We start from the raw sequence: 18,440 nt of genomic DNA, 5'->3' as shown, positions 1-18,440 counted from the left end.
AGGGTGGATCCATAAACCTCAGTGGATACATGAGGCTCAGGGGAGGCCCAAGAAGTGTCTACCTTAGGAGTAGGTTAAATTACCCCAGAGTATGACTACTCTAGACTTGCACTCAAAAGTTAAAATGAGCCTCAAAGACTACTAGGATGCAGACCAATATTCTTTAAAGTAATGCAACCAAATAGAATACTCAAAAAACTATTAAAATAATTAAAATCTGGTATTCAATAAAAATGCAGAAGGAAAAGTAGTCATTTGAAACCAACAAAAATATTAACAACAGATATTATGGAATCAAGAGGCAGAGACTTTAACACAGATATTATATGACATGTGCAGACTGCCACCTAATACGAAGAACTGACTCACTAGAGAAGACCCTGATGCTGATAAGAACTGAAGGCAGGGGCTTCAGAGAAGGGGAAGGGGCTGACAGAGGATGAGATGATTGGATGGCATCACCGACTTGATGGACATGAGTTTGAGCAAGCTCCGGGAGTTGGTGATGGACAGGGAAGCCTGGTGTGCTGCAGTCCATGGGGTCCCAAAGATTTGGACATGATGGACACACTTCTATATTTAAAATGGATAACCAACAAGGACATACTGTATGACACAGGGAACTCTGCTCAATATTATGTGACAGCCTGAATAGGAGGGGTGTCTGGGGGAGAATGGGTACATGCATGTGTGTATATATGTATATATATATGTATGTATATATGTGTATATATATAATGTATGTGTGTGTGTGTGTATATATATAATGTATATGTGTGTGTGTGTGTGTGTGTGTATATATATATATATATATATATAATGTCTCACTCCCTTTGTTGTTCACCTGAAACTACCAGAACTTTTTTAATTGGCTATACTGAAATATAAAGTAAAAAGGTTAAAAAAAATAGATATTATAAATATGTTCAAGGATTTAAAGAAAATCCTGTTTTGAGAAGAAAAACTGAATATAAAGAAGAATAAATAAATTTTTAGATATGAATAAATGTACTATATAATATGAAAAATGTGATGGATGAATTTAATAGAATGTTAGTCACCAAAGAAGAGAAGAGTGATAAAACTGAAGATAAAACGATAAAGTCAAAAAACTGGAAACAAGGAGGGAAAAAAAAATGGAGATTCAGTGATCTAAAGACAGTGTAAAGTAGTTAAATATATAAACACTTTGTGTCACAAAAGCAAAACTGAGGTGCAGGAAAATAAGTTCAAGGAACAATGGTCAATTATAAAATTATAAATGCACACATTCACAATGTTATATGAAACATACACAGAATAAACTCCCCAAAAGTCACAAAACAACACACATCATATTAAAAATACTAAAAAAAAGAGTGATGAGAAACATTCTAAGCCTCAATAAAAAAAAGAGGGCATATTAAATAGAGAGGGATAAGGATATAATTTTTTTTTTTTTGCCAGCTTGTCAGAAATTCTGCAAGTCAGAAGACAAAGACATATTTAAAGTACTGGGGGAAAGAAAGACCTTCAAATGAAATTTTACCTGCAAAGAAAACATATCATAAATGAAGAAAAAGATTTTTTCAGACATTAATTCACTGTCAACAGCCCTACAGTAAAAATATTAAAAACATTAAATGCAATTCTTCAGACAAAATAAAAGCTGGTGTCATAGAAAAGATCTACATGAGTGAATCAATAACATCAGACATAGTAAATATGTGGTAAAGATATTTTTTTTCCATGTTAAATTTAATCCACTATCATTGGAGTCATGCTTCATTTTAAAGTTAATAAGGAGGAATCAAATCCTAAGTCTGTGTATATAAAAACCTCGGGAAAGGAAAGGACCTCACAATCATGGTCAAATACCTCATTCTGCTATATATGTTATATCATCACTGAAAAATTTTTTAATTTTTCTGGCAATTTTCTTCACATGCAAAAAGAAATAATGATTTTGCTACATGTTTCCCAGGATAGACATGAGGCTAAAGAAATATCTCAAGGGAAGGGAACTTTAAAATATTTAAACAATGTAAAATGTTCAAATTGTCATTCCTCTAACATATTAAATTAGGAGATGCTTTTAGATACAAAGATTTCAGATGTGCAAACAGTCGGAACCATCCCTACTCTCACAAGGTACAAAGTCTAGCTGGACACCATAAGGGTTAAGTAAATCTTCACTATTATCTGCTACAGTAGGTGGCATATAGATGCACATGCAATCTTCATTAGGCAGTGGTAATAATATTAAATTGGTATTCAGGAAGCCAGGTGCCAGTCAGATTTTGCTAAAAATTAATTCTCTGCTCCACCAAAAAGCTGTACATATTTTGTCACTGTTTTCCTAATCTAGTATCATATGTGTTAATGTGCATGTTTGAGGAGACACTGAAAGGCAAGGGAGGGGGCATGCCAACTTTCCCCAAATTACTTGACTTTGGTAAATCTATATTTACCTACAAAACATACCTACATTTTGCAATGCAGTTTAGAAACAGTGATTATACCACACTTGTATATTATTTCATTAATTGACACTTCGAATATCATCACTGAAAAGAGCTTCAGAGTTCATTTTGAATCAAATAAATTATTCCATAGGAAATGAAATGAGATAGAGGAGGGAAGAATGCTTAATTAGTTGGTTACCTCATGAGTTAAGAGTTAGTTTACTCACTTATTCTATACATATTTCTATACATATTCTATACATAATATATATGCATAATTACATATTCTATGCATAATATGTTATCCTATACATAATATATACACAGCTTCCCTTGTGGCTCAGCTGGCAAAGAATCTGCCTGCGGTGCGGGAGACCTGGGTTCGATCCCTGGGTTGGGAAGTTCCCCGGAGAACAGAAAGTCTGCCCGCTCCAGCATTCTGGCCTGGAGAATTCCACGGACTGTTTAGTCCATGGTGCTGCAAAGATTCGGGCACGACTGGATGGCTTTCATTTTCATTCTATACATAGTTATTGAGCACTGGTGATGTGTCAAGTACAGAGTTAATTTGTGTGGAAAAAGTGATGATAAATGATAAAGGCATAAAGTGCTAGAGAGCAGGGGACAGTTTGTCCAGAGGTCTTTGGAAAGGAAATGGCAGTTGAGTTTGTTCTGAAAAAGTAGATAACGTTTAGAAAGTTAAGAAAGAAGTGTCTTGGGCACAGGAATAAAGCAGAGAACCATGAAATTATATTACCCCTTTTGAGAAGGGCAAGTTCTATGGATGATGAAGTGAGGAATTTGAACTATTCCCTAATCTCCAGGGTACCACTGACGTGATTTAAGCAAGTGAATGTTGTAGACTAATTATGGAAAAAATGTCCTGATAGCCAAATAGAAAAATACACTTAAAAGGACTATTGGAAATCACACTGTTGGTATAAAGCAGAGATTATGCATACTTTAGCAACTACATTCAGATACTGAAATATACTCAAGGTAAAGATAAGCATGGTAGGAGTACACCCACAAATGCCTCGGCTTTCTGGAATTCTAGGTCGTTGTTGAGCATTTGAGTCAGAACCTATTTAAATGATGTATATTTCTTCATCATTTTATGTTATGTGCTCCTCTCTGGTCCAAAAATCAAAGAATAAATATTACATTTCTTTTCTTTATCAGATGTTTGGAAATATGACATACTCTAAGCGTTCATTATCTAGATAGAAAGAGGGTGCATACATAAAACATAATCAAAGCTAAGAAGCAATATTTGGATAAAGACTAAATCTTATTTTCTACAGATTTTTTCTTCGCCCCACTACCCCCAGACCCAACAAAACATTATGAACTAGGGCTGTCATGGTTGATTTCCTGAAGGATTCGAGATGGAATAGAATCTTGAAAACTTACCAGAATCTAGCAGAACAGAATTTGTCATCTAGTGTTATACTCTGAGATTTTGTTTCTCTTTTTATAAAACAGCTATTATTTACTTTTCTTATAATACCTACATCATAACGCTGCTTCACAGTTTAAAATTAAAACTGCTAATTTATATACAAAGTGTTTTAAAAACAACTGCTTAAATAAATGCCATTTTTTGAACATTTCTGATGTGACAAGCAGATGGGAGTGGCAGCATTTGGAGGAATATAGTAGGCAGTGAGTTAAGACAATTAATCTAAATTATGCCCTTCCCAGGTGGTGAAGTGATAAAGAATCTGCCTACCAATGTAGGAGACAAGATGTGGTATTGATCCCTGGGTTGGAAAAATTGCCTGGAGAAGGAAATGGAACCCCACTCCAGTACTCTTGCCTGGGAAATCCCATGGACAAGAGGAGCCTGGCAGGCTACTGTCCATGGGGTCACAAAGAGTCAGACACAACTGAGCACATGCATTCACTACTACATGTCCTTCATAAATGCCTTTCTTCTTCTTCCCCATTTTCTCTCTCTCTCTCTTTTTATCTATGCTCTCTCCTCATTCTCTCTCTGCATTCTTTCTTCTATCCACACTCATTGTGTATTACTCCATGCCAGGCTCAGAATTAAATTGTTCGCCATCTTTCAGAGGACAACAGAATGTGTGCTAGAGAAGGAAACCAATTGGGCACATGGATGAACTAGAAATGAATAGGTTGGGGAAGGATTTCCTTTCCCAGGGAAAACATATTTGATATCTTCCATCTTTATCTTCAGTAGCTCACCCAGCTTTCAAGGAGGTGTCTGTGATTCTGTGGCTCTGTTAGTCTGCTTGGCGTTTGAGGATGGGAGAACAGGCAGAGGAAAGAGATAGTCCTCTTAGCTTAGGATGCCCCCAAACTGATGTGGATTTAACACAACTGTAAAGCTTCCCACGTGGTGCTAGTGGTGAGGAGTCCGACTGTCAATGCAGGAGTCCTAAGAGATGAGGGTTTGATCCCTGGATTGGGAAGATCACTTGGAGTAGGGAATGGACACCCACCCCAGTATTCTTGCCTGGAAAATTCCATGGACAGAAATGAGCCTGGCGGGCTACAGTCCATGGGGTTGCAAAGTCGGAGTCAACTGATCAACTGAGTACATAAAGCTATAGATGCTACAAGACTTTAAAACTAGCATTATCTCTTCTTCCTACCTTTTGTCTCTGAAGTTCAAATTCCCCAGCTATAACAACCCAGTTACAGGACAGGGGCTTCATCCACTGATCTGACCATACAAGACATAGAAAGAATGGTAAATTTGGTGTGATCTGGTCCACTTGTTGAAAGAGACATTGAGAGTCATGCAGTCACAGGTGATAAAATATTGCATCTGTCACCCTCTCCTCTCCTGGTCTACATCACTTTCAGCCAAGCTGTCTGGTTAGTAAATGGCCTTACACAACCCTCTTCCTGATTTATACATTCAATTTTCATACAAGCTTGCAATAAAGATTTCAAAATATATTTTCTGTTTATATCTCATGTATAAACTGGGAACTCTGGTTGTTAATTAAGTCTTGAAGCACATATTTTTAGTACAAATTATTTTTAAATGTGTTATCAGTACAAACTCATCATGTTTCTATTGGTGCCATCTGATTCAAACCCTGGAAATCACTGCATCATGAATGAAGGCAGGTTTTGTGTGGTGACACCTCTAAAATTAGCAGGAAGAAAAAAAACAAGCAATATTCAGGAGGAACTTTCTGTTCACATGGCAGTGTACATTTTAGAGGTACAAAGCTCCTCTTTAACACAAACCAGAGATAATGTTTCTTCATGATTCATACCACATTATGAATGATTTAACTGTTCTTAAAAGTTAAAAGGACTTTTTTTTTTGAGATCAACACTTATTCACATTATTCTATTTTGGGTGCAGAAGAGGACAGGTCTAAATACCTATTTCTAGTGAACAACAGTAAGAATGCACACACAGATTTAAAATCTCCATGAGAATATTACTATCTCAATTTCTGACACCCACAGGCTTTTTTAATTTCTAGTTTTTTGTTAATAGTAGAATAATATTATTTCAATGATAACCTTTGAGAAAGGGAAGTGATCACTTGGAATAGGATACTGAAGTTCAGAAAATTCAAATGATAGCTCAAGGTCATACCATTTAGTGTTTGAAATTAACATCGCTCAATGCACAGACAATCCTGTCCATATCACAGAAACAATTTTACAATGTCTATCAAAAAAACTTTAAGTGTTAACTTGGAAATATCAAACCTGTTTCATCACCCACACACTAGGGCATTTTTGTAGAAATATAGAGGTCACTACATAGGTCCAGAACTTCACAGGTCACCAGGACTCAAAGCATGAGTGTCCAGGGACCTGCCTTATTTTAGTACCTTATTCTGGATAATGATACTTAGGGCTTCCCAGTGGCACAGTGATAAAGAATCTGCCTGTCTATGCAAGAGACACAGGTTTGATCCCTGAGTCAGAAAGATTCCCTGGAGTAGGAAATGGCAAGTCACTCCAGTATTCCTATCTGGAAAATCCCATGGATGGAGGAGCATGGTGAGCTATAGTTGGATCCAGACCACTGGATACACACACACACACACACACACACACACACACACACACTCAAGGATGGTTAGTATCAACTGCCTGAATAGCAGTATTGGTACTAAAGTCCCTTTTCATTCTTTTGGTATTTTTTAGGGGCTAGATTTAACTTAAGTCAAATGTGATTCCTGAAGATTTAATTCCTGGTTTGTAAGCTAATTTTCAGCAATGGATTTAAGATCTCTTAAACAAAAGGGCAGTCCTTTGGAGAAAAGATTACAGCCTCCAGTAGTAAATAAATAATGAGCTTGGGACTTGAATTTATCAAGGATTTTCTCACCAAATCAAATTGTTTTCTGTTCTGTGTTTTTTATACTTTGCTATATAGAAAACCCTAGATGACAATCCTTAGAGAAAAAGTAGTTAATAACAGAATACAAATTTACCTAGGTTCAAGTTCAGTTAGAGATGTATTATTTTAAATAAATGAGAAAAACACTCAAACCATTACATAAACATTTCAAATATCTTTCCTATTTGTATTTATAGCTGCAATGTCAAACTCAAAGATGCAAACGGCATAAGCATTTAATGGAATTTTGTAATATTTTCTGTTCTCATTATTCATTTTTACATGTACCCATTCATTTGTTGCTATTGGCGTTCAGTTACTCAGTCGTGCCTGAGTATTTTTGATCCAGTGGACTGCAGCACACCAGGCTTCACTACCTCCTGGACTTTGCTCAAACTCATGTCCATTGAGTTGATGATGCCATCCAACCATCTCTTCTTCTGTCGCCCCCCTTCTCCTCCCGCCTTTAAACTTTTCCAGCATCTGGGTCTTTTTCAATGAGTCAGTCAGCTCTTCGCATCAGGTGGGCAAAACTTTGGGGCTTCAGCTTTAGCATCAGATCTTCCAATGAATATTCAGGGTTGATTTCCTTTCGGGTTGACTGGTTTGATCTACTTCCAGTCCAAGGGACTCTCAAGAGTCTTCTCCAGCACCACAGTTGAAAAGCATCAAACAGAGGAAGGTCAAAGGAAGGTCCGAGGACCGGAGTGAGGACTTCATGTAGAACAGCGCTCCTGCCTAAGCCCAATTTGCATAGAACAGGCCCAGGGGGAAGAAAAAAAAAACATATAAAAAGAGGAGCCAAAGGGCGCTCTCTCTCTCTCTCTCTCTCTCTCCCCCATGCATGCATAAGCTCTCTCTCTCTCCCCCCCTCTCTCCCCACGTCTCCCCACCACTTTCTTCCCCCGCCCCTCGCGATGGGGCGCTCTTCTCTTCAGGTCTTTGGATCCACGTGCCCTCACACCTCGAAGATGGATTTTCCTGCTATTATCTAAATAAAATAGAGCTGTAACACTGAAAAAAAAAAAAAAAGAAAGAAAGAAAAGCATCAGATCTTTGGTGCTCAGCCTTCTTTTATGGTCTGACTCTCACATCTGTACATGACTACTGGAAAAAAAATCCATTCATTTATCTACCATATATTAAATGTTTCCTGTGGGCTGAAGCCCTTGCAAATCTGAGAAACTGAGGAACAAAGAAACTCTTGCCTTTCTAGCACTCAGATGTGGAAAGAAATACACACCTATACAGATGCGCCCCACAACTAGATTATCCATAAACTTTTCTTTAACTTGGAAGCTTAGAAGATGCTAATCCTGGGAGTCAAGGAAGACTTAAATGAGGAAGTCATCTATATGAAGATTTTGAAGAAAGACAGAGTGTTTGATTAGTGTGGAGAATTTAAAACTGAGGAAATCTATTCAGGCCAAATGCTATTCAAAGATCAATGATAAAATAAGTACAAGAGGATAAAAGGCAAAATCAAGAAACTGAAAATCTCCACACGAGAGGATACCTAAGCTAAGCCAAGGAGTATGACTGTGTGTGTGTGGGCATGCCCACATACGCATGTGTTTAATTTGTTGCAGCAGTGAGTGAAAAATCAAACTTTTTATTAGAAAACCAATATGGTAGCATTTTGGAGAATGCTGTCTAGGAAGTACAGCACTGGTAGAAGAGAGGCCAGTTTGAAGCTGTCTTCAGATTCTAGGAGATGCTGTGATAAGTATTTGGACCCAGCACCATACATTTCAATCTAACTAGTTCTCTTATTCTTTTTTTTTCCCCCTGTGTTCGTGATGTTATTCTGTGAAGATGATGGATGAGAGGACCAGAAGGAGCTGGAGAAAAGGACATAGTGAAAAGTTGTTTACGTTTGTGAACTTAAATACTCACATTCAGTTGTTTTCTTCAAAAGATTAACAAAACTCATCTGATTACAGAAAATAATCAGATAATAGTGATACTTACCGTTTTCTGTGTACTTTCTATGTCAGGAAACAGAAAGTTTCTTTCCCTAGCCAGACTCTAGTCAAGTTCCTTTAAGCCCTGTTCTTGAGCAGACCTCAACCTTGGTCTATGAAAACTCCAGATGCTCAGCAAAAAAAAACAAAACAACAACAAAAAAAAAACCACACAAAAAACAAAACAAAACAAATTCACCTAGTCCCCCTTTTTGCTTACATTAAAAAGACTTAAATGCTACCTTCGCTTCTAATAGCTCAATGTTGTGGTCCTAGGATGCTGCTATCTTTTCTTTAAAGTGCCCACCTACCTGAGGAGACTCAAAGCTGCTAAAAGAATTCACTGTTTATTCCAAAGAATTCCTGACCACAGGTTTTTAACCTTACTTTCTTAAAATGTTTACTAAAAATGGCTTAAAATTGTGAATATTACCTCTGTCTCCTTGAGGTGTATACATATCTCCTATAACTGAAGGGTGCCCTAAAAAGCTGTTCCTTTGAAATGTGATCATCACTGAGGATAAGGCCTTCGTCTCTCAGACTCTCCAGGAGAATAGGATCCTGACTCCCATAAGCTTCAGTGAACCGATGCAGTTGGTTTGTCAAATCCCTTATTTACTTATCAGCTCAGTAAGTTTTTGTTTACTGAGGATCCCTGTTCCTTTCCCGTATTCCTTCACTCTCCCTTTAAAATGCATGCGTAGTGACCTCATTACTCATCCCAATTCAATTCAATTCCATTCAATTCATGCTGGACCCTTTCCCCTGTTACAACACTGTATTTACGATTAAAATCCGCCCTTTATCACTTAACTAGCTTTGTTTGTCTTTGACACAGATGTCCTGACAGGTTTATGCAATCATTTTTACCTTAGCTCCTCATAATCACACCCACAAAGTGGTTGTTGGCTTCATTTTCTATTACTATTACCTTCTGTATGTGAGCCCAGTTCACTAGGCAATTAAAGTACATGGGAAAACTTTTAAGCTGCAAAGAACTAAAATATTTCAAGTCTCAATTCAATTTAATCTGGCAACTGAAAGAATATGCTTCTGTGAATTCCTAGTTCAAGATAGCAGTTCCCAACAGTGCAAAAAGCGAAACAATGTAGCTATGTGACTTCATTACTTATAATCTCCCAGATTCACTGACAGGAAGAGCATTAGGTGTGTACAGAGATCCTCTTGGAAATATAGGCTCAATTTCACCCTTTGGCACATGATTCAAATTCTTTTACTTATATCCTGATCCTTTGTCTGTAACACAAATTGCTCCCAAATACTTTTTCAGATCTCACAGTACCTGTTTTGATATTTTCCTTCTCCTTATAATGCTACCAGCATAGCATTGGTGCCCCTTGACAAGCAGCTAGGAATTGAATGAGTGAAGTTCAGGTTCTGGTGGACCCTCTGCTCCAATTGGCCAGGTCTCATCTCTAGTTTTAGCTCAACCCACTTTTTTGAGACCAAAATCACACCATAGTTTTGCCTCATTATTTTGTCTATTGTTCCACAATTTTTATGATCTATATACTCTTCTCTGAATCTACTATTTAATTGTTGTTTTTAAGTCACTAATTCATCTGACTCTTTGCAAGCATATGGACTGCAGCAAACCAGGCTCCTCTGTCCTTCACTATCTCTATGCGTTTGTTGACATTATTCATGTCCATTCAGTCAGTGATGCTATCTAGCCATTTAATCCTCTGTCACTCCCTTCTCCTTTTGCCTCCAACCTTTCCCAGCATCAGGATCTTTTCCAGAGTGGGCTCTTCTCATCAGGTGGCCAAAGTATTGGAGCTTACAATTTTACTCAATTTTGTTTCTACTGACTTTGTTCCTTAATTTTCCTTCTCTAACACATGAGGCCATATGTTAGTTTTTCTCATATGTTAGAAAAGTTAAGTTATCCCTGATGCACTAATACAGGTCAGAAAAGCAACATTTGAAAGTAAAGGAAGACAAGAGGAAAGAGAAGAGAAAACAAAATGAGAAGAAAAGGAAAAAAAAAAATCATGTCATTTCTGGTGTGAAAGATCTAGGTTACTGACACATGAACTACAAATTAAAATTAATCTCTCAAGAATACTTGGCAATTAAGGTATTTCATGTATGACATTTGTTTGGATTTACCCCTTAAAAAAATTGAAAGCTCAATATTTTCACATGTAAAGTTTGTAAAATTAATCCCCAATGAACTTCCAATGACCTAGAAAGACTAAAGAAAACCAATCTAGGCAGAAAAGGAAGAATGAAACAGACAACAGACACTGAACAAAATTTTCAATCTTGGAAAATTCCATAAGGTCTTAAATTATTTCCATAGAGTAAAATGATCATTGAAACTTCTTAACTGAACAGTGATAAACATTAAAAAAGTCAATTACCTAAAACATAAAATACATATGGATATGGATTTGCTGTTTTTTGAGCCCTTAGCCCAGAATGCAATCATGTTGGAAGCTGACAAGGAAACAATTACACCAGAACACAAATTTCCATTTATAAGCACATTGAATACACAAGAATGTAAAAATAGATGCAAGCAGTCAAATAGCTTAGCTTAATTATATCCATTTACAAGTATACACTTGTATGTGTCCTAAGATTCTGCATGTCCAGAGACAGAGGCAGGGACAGTGAATACAACCTTGAGCATCTGAACAACCCTAATCTCCTGAGAGCCACAGGCTCTTCAGCAGTGATTGAAAGACTCTTGTTTTTCCATTTGTGATGGAAAGCAAGAGATGCAAACTATAGAAAAGGGGTACATGAAGAAGAAGATAGTACAGAGAGTATATGAATAAATAAGAGAAAAATTGAAGGATGAGACAAGAAGAAGAGAATATTTCTCAAAAGCAGGTGATGCAATGTCACAGGGGCATGGAAGGCCAGCAGATCTTACATACTGTGTTTCTTTGGCAGTTTAGCCAACAAGGAGTACACCACTTAGCCACTCTGAGTCTCAGTGATCCCCATCTGTGGTGGGACAACCAGCTTCACATTTTAAATCAGTCGTGATATGCAGAAGCAGTAAATGTGCACCTTCCTGCATGATGGTGCTATTTTAGATCAGGGATGGTGACCTACCAAAACTCACTTTTGGACTTTTCATTTTATGCTGAGAAATCCGTATAGCTACAGGGCTGGCTGGCTGTCTGCACTGTTTGCTCTTTTTTATTTGAAAAAGCCCTGATGCTGGGAAAGATTGAGGGCAGGAGGAGAAGGGGACGACAGAGGATGAGATGGTTGGATGGCATCGCCAAATCAATGGACATGGATTTGGGTAGACTCCGGGAGTTGATGATGGACAGGGAAGACTGGCATGCTGTGGTTCATGGGGTCGTAAAGAGTCGGACACGACTGAGAGACTGAACTGAACTGAACTGAAATCAAGTATGAAGACTAAACATTTATTGAGAGGAAAGTGCTTAACTAGGGATCAGGAGCTGGGAGGAGGCTCATTTCCTTTTACTACCTCTCCCAAAAAGGAGTCCTTACTCCCTATGCCAGGACCTCCCCCTTTATAGAAGTAATCTGTTCCCACAGATATGTGCAATCATTTAATACAGTTTTCTGTTTGTTAAGAAGTCAATGTGGTAATAATTATAGACCGAATTTTTTTTCCAGCAATAAAATCCCTTCTTAATACAGCCAAGAGCTCTACAACATTCAGAGAAACTAAAAACTGGAAGTGATTTGCTTGGTCAGTCATGGCTGCTACATAATTAAAGGTATTTATGAAAAAGTCAGAGTGACTGACCAGTAAGGATTGATATTTAATTAATTAATTAGACTGATGCTACCTCCTTCATTTGTTAAACCCTATTCTAAGTTATTCTTACACTAGAGTCAATGATAATCCTTGCAAAAACTTTCTTTCGATTGTTTGAACTTGTGAGCGCTAATGATCTTTATGACCTTCTCCATTCCATCCAGTCTTGGGAGCCCTCCCACCTACATGCTTGCAGGTAGACATACTTAGGCTTAGAGCTGGACTTGTTATCTTCTGATGATCTGAACTGATGAATTTAGATCAGTCTCCTGTATTTCTTTGAGTACAAAAGCCTAACTGTGTTCTAATAATTGTCCACCATACCCATCGTTAGCCTGGGCTCATGGCTCCTTCCTTCTCCTACTTGGGTTTCGCACCTCCCTCCTCCAACTCGTTTTCCCTTGTCACTTTTCATCAGCCCTCTCAGTTACACTGGGCTTCCCAGGTGGCGCCAGTGGTAAAGAACCCACCTGCCAAAGTAGGAGACATAAGAGACTCAAGTTCAATCCCCGGATGGGGACGATCCCCTGGAGGAGGGCATGGAAATCTACTCCAGGATTCTTGTCTGGAGAGTCCCATGGACAGAGGAGCTTGGCTGGATGTACTCCATAGTGTCACCGAGTGCAAAGAATCAGACACAACAGAAGGGACTTGGCACACATAGCATGGCTCACTCAGTTATCCCACACTCTTACCCCAGCTCTGGATATTTTTCTGTCCTTAAATTCGGGAAACTAAATATAAATTAAACTCCTCGAGGAAAACATAGGCAAAACACTCTCCGACATAAACCGCAGCAGGATCCTCTATGACCCACCTCCCAGAATATTGGAAATAAAAGCAAAAATAAATAAATGGGATCTAATTAAAATTAAAAGCTTCAGCACAACAAAGGAAACTATAAGCAAGGTGAAAAGACAGCCCTCAGATTGGGAGAAAATAATAGCAAATGAAGCACCGGACAAAGAATTAATCTCAAAAATATACAAGCAACTCCTGCAGCTCAATTCCAGAAAAATAAGTGACCCGATCAAAAAGTGGGTCAAAGAACTAAACAGACATTTCTCCAAAGAAGACATATAGATGGCTAAGAAACACATGAAAAGATGCTCAACATCACTCATTATCAGAGAAATGCAAATCAAAACTACAGTGAGGTACCATTACACGCCAGTCAGAATGGCTGCTATCCAAAAGTCTACAAGCAATAAATGCTGGAGAGGGTGTGGAGAAAAGGGAACCCTCTTACACTGTTGGTGGGAATGCAAACTAGGACAGCCACTATGGAGAACAGTGTGGAGATTCCTTAAAAAACTGGAAATAGAACTGCCATATGACCCAGCAATCCCACTCCTGGGCATACACACCAAGGAAACCAGATCTGAAAGAGACACGTGCACCCCAATGTTCATCGCAGCACTGTTTATAATAGCCAGGACATGGAAGCAACCTAGACATCTGTCAGCAGATGAATGGATAAGGAAGCTGTGGTACATATATACAATGGAATATTACTCAGCCATTAAAAAGGATACATTTGAATCAGTTCTAACGAGGTGGATGGAACTGGAGCCTATTATACAGAGTGAAGTAAGCCAAAAAGAAAAAACACCAGTACAGTATACTAACACATATATATGGAATTTAGAAAGAAGGTAATGCTAACCCTGTATGCGAGACAGCAAAAGAGACACAGATGTATTGAACAGTCTTTTGGACTTTGTGGGAGAGGGCGAGGGTGGGATGATATGGGAGAACGGCATTGAAACACGTACAATATCATATGTGAAATGAATCGCCGGTTCAGGTTTGGTGCATGATACAGGGTGCTCGGGGCTGGTGCACTGGGATGACCCAGAGGGATGGGATGGGGAAGGAAGCAGGAGGGGAGTTCAGGATGGGGAATACATGTACACTCATGGCGGATTCAAGTCAATGCATCATAAAACCATTACAATATTATGAAGTAAAATAAATAAATTAATTAATTAAAAAATTAGGACCATAAAAATAAATGAATAAATAAATAAAGATACCAAAAGACAAAATCCAAACTGCCTTATCAATTAGAATCCCTAGAGAGATGCTTTAAAGAAGAAATGAAATGTAATGTCATTTGCTGATGCTCTCATGATCATTACTCTGGCATTCCAAATGTCTCCTCATTGCACCTGTCCTCCTAAAGGTAGAATTTTGTCTTAATCTCATTGACCTAGGTACTGAAATGTGAACCCCCCAAATTGTTCACTTTTTCTCCCAATAGAGTCAGAGGCCAAGAGGAGATCTGATGATCTGCCAGACGGTCTTCAACTCTCAGGGCGAAAGTATGTATTAAAGTGTTCCCTTGACATCGCTATGACTTCCACTTGTGCAATCTCATTATCTTTTAATTTCCTGCACTCTGCCCAGTACCTGGTGTCTCAGAATATCTATCCTTCAGTAAGACATGCCAAGTTCCCAGCCTTTTAACTATGTTTTTATGAGAACACACTTCCATATTGTACATTCAGAAAAACACATTTAGTTTGTTTCAGTCTGTCAGAAAAATGAAACGTTGAATTTTTTCTCTGTTAACACTCTACTCGAAAGGGTACCCTGAAAATGACAACTGACTGTTCCATACAACTTTACAAAGTCTTCCATTACAAAACCTTTGGTCTGGGTGAATTCAAGCAGGATCCTGTTTAAAGTCATTTTAAGAAAATAAAACTCTTATTTCCACAAGGTGTTCATGTTTTAAAATAGTGGTGTTTTCATCCATGAATGGTTTTTAAAGATTCTCCAAATTTCAAGAGACTAGAAGAGGAATTTGATGATAATTTTTAACTTTATTAACTGTCAATTTAACTATCCTGGACACGATTTATGAGAGATTCATCAAAACTGCAAGTTAAAGAATCTAGGAAACACAGATACAGAATACAATATAAAAGAAAGGAAAATTGCATGAACTCCAAATATATAGTATTGGAGAAAAAGATAAGATGCTACTTCAAGGACACATTTATTTATTTTCAGAAAACTAGAAGAGCATGAGTACTTGAGTCATATTATGTTAAACTTAAGAAGACTTATGTGGGTTTAAGTGGCATTCTGCTGGCCTAGATCTTATTTAATTTACATTCTTTGTAATCTCATCACATAGTACTATAGAGAATAAATTCTGAAATATGAACTTTACAAGAGATTAATCAAAATCAAATTGTATATTATGTGCATAATTGTATATTATATATGTAATTGTATAATATGATTATACACTTGAGAAAGGTATTCTTGTTACGATATGCCCTCCTGATTTTTATCTAAATCTATGATTAAATACTATAAATTCGAAGATATTCTTAAAACTAAGAAATCAAGTCTAGGAGGTAGAATATGGGATAAATTCCCATATTTAGGAATTTGGTCTAGGAGGTAGAACTAGGGATCAATATGATAATATTACTCCATCTAGAATACTTATAAAAACATTGAAACTTGTTGTGAAAAAGGCTTATATTTCAATATATTTAATATGAATGAGGCATGCATATGCTATTTTAATAAAAAATAAAGAAAACTGTCTTTTATTTTAAATAAGGCAGATGGAATAACCATGTAATATACCCCACTTTTATATATAAACAAGAGCCATGAATTAGATTACTTGAAATACAGAAAACACACATGCTCAAGGGCACTGGAGAAAACCAATTCTATATGGGATTAGCTTTTTAAGAAAGCATTGTAAAGGCCCTAAGGGTCTCACACCTCACTAAATTCAAACTTCTAATGCTCTCATTTCAATTTTGCCAGATGTAATAGTAGATCCTAAAGCTGGGAATGTGTTATTTAAAGCAAGATATAAATATAAAAGCATACCAGTGTGCTGTAAATTATAGCTGTATTGTATGGGCAGAAAATGTTTAACCTTTAATATGGAATATAATTTAAAAGGAGTAATCCAAAGAGGAAGAAAAAGAAGTTATTTTATGGAAAGGAATAGAATTATTTCCTAAACAAAGGTCAAATATGACTTTATTCTTCTTTGACAAAGCAATTGATAAACATGCTACTCTTTTGTCTTTGAAAAGCAGTTCTATACTTAGGTCAGTTTTAGGTGTTTTCTTCTCATTTCCCCTTCTTAGTAGGCAGACTTTTCAAGAAAGAGAAGATAAGCTTTTGGAATGGATGTCCAATAATTTTATTACTAATAAATCATTTTACTATTATTTGCTTTCACTCTACTTCCCTAATATATATCACATTTGGTAAGGTTTCCTACACAGTAACTATCTGTGGAAAAATAATAGCATGTTATTATGGAAGTAGTTTGGCTCTTGGAATGTATTAGAATTGAATTTTTAAAAGCTATTGTCTTTTATTGAAGTATAGTTGATTTACAATGTCATGTTAGTTTCAGGAGTATATATATTATGTTATATGTGTATATATACACATATACTTTTTCAAATTCTTTCCCCTTATAAGTTATTACAAAATATTGAGTATAGTTTCCATACTATACAGTAGGTACTTGTTGGTTATCTACTTTATATATATGCAACATATATATTGCTGTTTAGTCATTTAGTAGTGTCTAACCCTTTGTGACCCCATGGACTGTAGCCTGCCAAGCTCCTCTGTCAATGGAATTTTCCAGGTAAGAATGCTGAAGTGGGTTGGCATTTTCTCCTCCAGGGGATCTTCCTGACCCAGGGATGAAACCCACATCTTCTGCATTGCAAGTGGATTCTTATACACCTGAGCCATGTGGGAATCCTATTATATATATAGTAGTATGTATATGTTAATCTCATTTTCCTAATTTATCCCCTTTCAACCCTGAACTTGAATTCTGACTTAGCCTTTGACACCTTAGTAACTTTTAGCAAGTTAATTAACCTAATGAATCTTCAGCTTCATCCACTGCAGCTTTACAACTGTGGCTGTGAGAAATAAAACCCATTTGGTAAATGGTGGTCTCAGAATTAGATGCAAAATGACTGTTTTTGTATCTGCAACCTTTTGTTATTTGTTTTTCCTCTTTTAAATTCTTATCTTTATGCAAAACTGAGATTCCAATAAAGGTTAAAAATACTTTTTTTTCATTCCAGAAGTAGCCCAGAAGTTGCAACTTTTATTTACCTATGGTGGGCTTACCATCAAATCTTTCCTATTTCAGTTATTTCTAAAATATTGTTAAAATATTCCAAATCAATTTTTGAAACAGTATTGATATCAGCTCAAAAACTCATATTGCTATGTAATATTCACTCACAGAGGAGGTCCAGAGTAAACACTCAGGGTCATTTCATTGCCATCTTCCAACAACCTGGTGAACTTAAAACTGGGCGTCCGTGTTCTAGACCAAAGACTTTTTCCAGTGCAACCCAGTATCTATCATAGTTTGAATGCATTAGCACATTGTATCCAGACAATAAAATGCTACTCAGTCATGAAAAGGGATTGACTACTTAGATTTGATGTTTTCACATTGTGGTGCTAGAGAAGACTCTTGAAAATCCCTTGGACAGAAAGGGGATCAAACGAGTCAGTTCTAAAGGAAATCAACCCTGAATATTCATTGGAAGGACTGATGCTGAAGCTTAGACTCCATTACTTTGGCCAACTGATGTGAAGAGCCAACTCATTAGGAAAGACCCTAATGTTGGGAAAGGTTGAAGGCAAAAGGAAAAGGGGCAGCAGAGGATGAGATGGCTGGAGAGCATCACTGACTCAATGGGAATGAGTCTGGGGAGACTTTGGAGTTAGTGGAGGACAGAGGAGGCTGGTGTGCTGCAGTCCATGGGCAAGCAAAGAGTCAGACACAGCTCTGCTACTGAGCAACAACAACTGATTTATGCACAACATTGATTCTAAAAGCTTACAGTGAAAATTGCTCAGTCGTGTCTGACTCTTTGTGAACC

Source organism: Muntiacus reevesi, chromosome 3, assembly GCF_963930625.1.
Source record: "Muntiacus reevesi chromosome 3, mMunRee1.1, whole genome shotgun sequence".
Classification (NCBI taxonomy): domain Eukaryota; kingdom Metazoa; phylum Chordata; class Mammalia; order Artiodactyla; family Cervidae; genus Muntiacus; species Muntiacus reevesi.
The sequence above is the reverse complement of the archived record's forward strand: the minus strand, read 5'-3'. Positions refer to the sequence as shown.